We start from the raw sequence: 5,095 nt of genomic DNA on the forward strand, positions 1-5,095 counted from the left end.
TGAATAGGTTCTAACTCATAGCAACCCTCTGTAGAGTTTCCAAAGAGTAGTTGGTGAGTTTGAACCACTGACCTTTCAGTTAGCAGTACATGTTAATGTGTTGTCCATGATTACTTTCACACTATTGACTTTAGAATTTAAGTTGAATAGTTACAAGACAGCCCATCTAGTCCATAAAATATTTATTCTTCCAACATTACAATAATAATAAAAAAAAGAGTCAACTATTACTCGAAGATATTTTTTTTTTTTCTCATTAAAGTTTGTTTTAATGGGTCTCAAAATTCTGGTACAAATTTTTGGTCAAGTTGTTTCCATTTTAAAAATACTGATTTTAAAAACTAATAACTTCAAACTGCCACACAAAATAGAAACAGATTGTCCTCATAAAAATCCTTTCCTTCTGAAGGTTTTTACAGAACATTGTAATCATTAATCAGTCTTTTACTATTAAACTTAAATGGTCAATTGAGACAAAAATTTCTGAGACCATTCTTCCACCTCTGATTAAGACTGGAGTAGCAGATGTTAAAGGGAATATTCATTTTGTCTTCTGAGCAAAAGACTTGGTGACTTTGCCAGCTCCAGCAGCCTTTTTGTCCACTGCTTTGATGACATCCACAGCAGCAGTCTGTCTTATAGGACGAACAGAAAAACGACCCAAAAGAGGGTAGTCTGAGAAGCTCTCAACACTTATAGGTTTGCCAAGAACCACATCAACAATGGCAGCATCACCAGACTTCAAGAATTTGGGGTCATCTTCTAGCTTCTTACCAGACCGGCAATCAACCTTCTCCTTGAGCTCAGCAAATTTGCAAGCAATGTGAGTTGTGTGACAATTCAGCACAGGTGCATATCCAGCACTGATTTGGACTGGAGGGTTCAGGATAATCACCTATGCAGTGAAGCCAGCTGTTGCCATTGGTGGATCATTTTTGCTATCACCAGCCACATTGACATGGAAAACATCTTTGACAGAAACGTTATTTACATTGAAACTTACAGTGGCTCCAGGCAGAGCTTTACTCAAAGCCTCATGGTGCATTTCAATATTTACTTCCATGGTGACTTTGACAGGAGCAAAGGTGGCCACCATGCCGGATTTAAAAACACCATTCTCCACTCTGCCCACAGTGACAGTGCTGATACCACCAATTTTATAGACATCCTGGAGAGGCAGACACAGGGGCTTGTCAGTTGGACCAATTGGTTCAAGATGCAATTCAGAGCTTTAAGCAAAGTGGTTTCACTGTCATTGCCATTCTTACAGGTGACTTTCCATCCCTTGAACCAAAAGCATTCTAGAACTTGGCTCCAGCATACTGTCACCATTCCAACCAGAAATTGGTACAAATACTACTGTGTCAGGGTTGTAGCCAATTTTCTTAACGTAGGTTCATACTTCTTAGCAATTTCCTAAGCCACTGTAGGTGGCTCAGGGGAATCAATTTATTAACATCAACTATTAACTGTTTTGCCTTGTCCGACAAGTAGCTATACTCCACGACCCACACGGAAAGATTAAACCTGAGTAGGGGTGATGGGAGATTAGAAAAAAGAAAGACACAAGACACAAATGAGAATAGACTAGTTGAGACCAGGTGGGACCCAGCACTCTGATGGAGCTACTGTGACACCATCCTACATTCAGCTCAATTATTATATACACAAATCAAAGGAGAGAGCTGGGGGAAGGGAAAAGATTGCAAAACACTTTTGGTATATAGATGCAAGCAGTGAGTGGGACTTTATCAGAAGAATGTAGTTGCTAGGGAAATAGACATAGGGTTGTTGTTATTGTTATTAGGTGCCATTGAGGCAGTACTGACTCATAGCAACTGTATGCACAGCAGAACAAAACACGGCCTGATCCTGGGCCAACCTCACTAATGTTGCCACACTTGACTCTATCAATGCTGCCACTTAGCTAATCAATCTTGTTGAGGGTCTTCCTCTTTTTCTCTGACCCTCCACTTTAGCAAACATGATATCCTTCTACAGTGACTGGTCCCTCCTGACAATATGTCTGAAGTATGAGAGACGAAGTTTGGCCTCCAAGGAACACTGTCTGCACTTCTTCCAAAATGGATCTATTGGTTCTTTTGGCAGCCCATGGCACTTTCAGTATTCTCCTCCAACACCATAACTCAAATACATTAATTCTTCTATGGTCTTCCTAACTCACTGTCCAGATTTTGCATGCATATGAGGTTATTGAAAATATGATGGCTTGGGTCAGGCACACCTGAGTCCTCAAACTGACATCTTTGCTCAGCACTTTAAAAAGGTCTTGTGCAGCAGATTTGCCTAATGCAATACATCATTTGATTTCTTGACTATTGCTTCCATGAGTGTTGATAGTTGATCCAAGAAGAATGAAGTCCTTGACAAGTTCAATCTTTTCTCCATTGATAAGAATTTGTTTATTGGTCCAGTGGTGAGGATTTTTGTTTTCTTGACATTGAGATGTAATCCATACAGAAGGCTGTGCTTTTTGATCTTCATCAGTAAATGTGTTAAGTCCTCTTCACTTTCAGCAAGCAAGGTTGTATCAACTGCATATCGCAGGTTGTTAATGAGTCTTCCTCCAATCCTGATGCCACATTTTTCTTCATATAACCCAGCTTCTTGGATTATTTGCTCAGCATACAGGTTGAATAAGTATGGTGAAAGAATACAACATTACCGCTCACCTTTCTTAATTTTAAACCTTTCAGTGTTCTCATGTTCTGTTCAAACTACTGCCTCTTGGTCTAGGCACAGATTCCTCATGAGCACAATTAATGTTCCAGAATAGTGAGATGTTTTTGCAGACTATACTGAAGGCCATGGCTGTGTACAAGGAAAGACTCTGCAAATTCCTTGTTCCTTGAGGTAGGTTTAGCAAGTTCCTCAGAGGGCAGCTTGACCTGGGAGCTGCCCAATTTTCTGGACTACAACTGTTTAGTTGTAATCCTTTGGTTAAACTGCCGGGAAGTCTGAGACATTCAGTTCAGCCACTCCCAACACTGTTTCACATCCATCACCAAATCAACAAGCTACCTGCATTTACATCCTGCATCAAAGACCCATTCTTACTTAAGTACTAGATATCATCAAGTCTTTGCATAAACTTCAATTCTGCCAGCATCCCTTCTCTTCCCTGCATCATTAACATTTGTATTGCTAACCAGCTGCAGTCCTGGTATGGTGGTGTGGGTTAATGCACTGGAAAGCAAAGTCAGTTTAAACTTCAAGGTTGGCAGTTCAAGGTCAGCAGCTGCTCCTTGAAAATCCTATACAGGGTTGCTATGGATTGGAACCGATTAGACAGTACTTAACAACAATGTTACCTTAGTTAATTTAGCATAAAATCATGTTTTCCTTTAATAAAATTATATTTGACACTGTGAATTTTAATAACTTATGGCTAAAATTTCTACTCAAAGAAGAACAAACTATATATGTATGGCTATAGAGGAAGAATTTTCTGTAGACCAATGTCTTCACATCCAAACCTCACAATCTTTTTTCAGCCTTACTGAGTCTAGCTTGGTCTTTATCTCTGTCTTGTCAAGTTCATTGCTCACTTCCCTGTTTATATATTAACTGTCTTTTAACATTTGAAATGGCTAATCATGCCTTTAATCTTTGAACTCTTTCCTCTCTGACTTCTGTAAAAAACAAAATTTTCAGTTTTTCCTTCCAATCTATTTTTTTCTGTTTTCTTTCCCTTGTTCTCCTTCTGTTATAGATTAAGTTAGTCCCTCACTCCAAGTATGTGATGGAATCCTAACTCTATAGATTTAAATCACCTTGTGAATATAGGTTTCTTTGTTGTGCCTTAACATAGCAAAGACTGCATGATGTTATACATTAACATAACAAAGAAACCCATGTTCCCAACTCACATTAGCGTAGGTTGTGTCCTAAATCTAATTATTTCTCAGTTACAAGAGATTGTTGTTTCTGTTGTGTGTGCCATGGAGTCGGTTCTGATTCATAGCGACCCTGTACAGGGTTTCCAAGTCTGTAAATCTTTACAGGAGCAGAAAGCCTCATCTTTCTCCCATGGAACAGATGGTAGTTTCGAACTGCTCACCTTGAGGTTAACAGCCTGATACATAGCCAGTATGTACTAAAGATAGCCAAGTAACTGAAGAATCTATGGATCCAAAATTGAAACAAGGATCATTTCCCCAAAATTGACAGAGACTATAGACAGTGCCTTAAATGCCAACGTCAAGACTTCTGAACTGAAACTTTGTCTGAAAGTCACATTTGAGGTATTTCTGTTACAGCACCTCAGAAACCAAAATACTTTCCTGTTCTTTCTGACCAAAAAAAGTGCAAACGCTGGCTTTCAGGATCTTTTGTCTTGCTTTTCAAATTATTCATTCTATTTTATTAGTTCTTTCATAGTTCTAAATACACCCGTATGTAAATGAGTCTCAAATACATAATTTAACTCTGACTTTTTTCCAGAATACTAGACTTTCATATCAAACTAGGCCTTTGACATCCAAATTTAGATGTTAAATAAGTATTAAAAAAAAAAAAATCATGCCCCAAGTGCCAGAAGATGAGCCCATCTGGAAAACACTCAGAATATGACTGGAATAGCTTACTCCTCAAAGTAGAGTTGAATATGAAAACACAAATGAAGTAAACCTTCATTACTTTCATTTGTCAATGGGGCACAACTCAAAATGGTGAGAAACACCTGTAAACATCAATTAATAATTGTAACACGGAATATATGAAGTATGAATCTTGGAAAAGTGGAAAATTTCAAATATGAAATGGAACACATAAACATCAATATACTAGGCATTAGTGATCTGAAATTGACTGGTATTGACCATTTTAAATCTGACAATCACATGTTTTACTATGTGGGGAATAACACATTGAAAAGGAATGGCATCACAATTATCAAAGAACATATCAAGAACACATCAAGGACATATCAAGATCTGCCTTGAAGTAAAATGCTGTCTGTGATAGGATAATATACATTTGTCTACAGGGAAGAATCATTAATCCCACTATTATTCAAGTTTACACACTAATCATGAAAACCAGTGAAGATGAAACTGAAGAATTCTATCAACTT

The 5,095-nt window shown here is 38.0% G+C and overlaps 1 pseudogene; it reads right to left on the reverse strand.

The window, feature by feature from the left end:
• Positions 1–541: 541 nt before the first annotated feature.
• LOC102817817 overlaps positions 542–5,095 on the reverse strand; it is a 19,259-nt pseudogene continuing 14,705 nt past the window's right edge.

Source organism: Chrysochloris asiatica, unplaced genomic scaffold (genome assembly GCF_000296735.1).
Source record: "Chrysochloris asiatica unplaced genomic scaffold, ChrAsi1.0 scaffold00176, whole genome shotgun sequence".
Lineage (NCBI taxonomy): Eukaryota > Metazoa > Chordata > Mammalia > Afrosoricida > Chrysochloridae > Chrysochloris > Chrysochloris asiatica.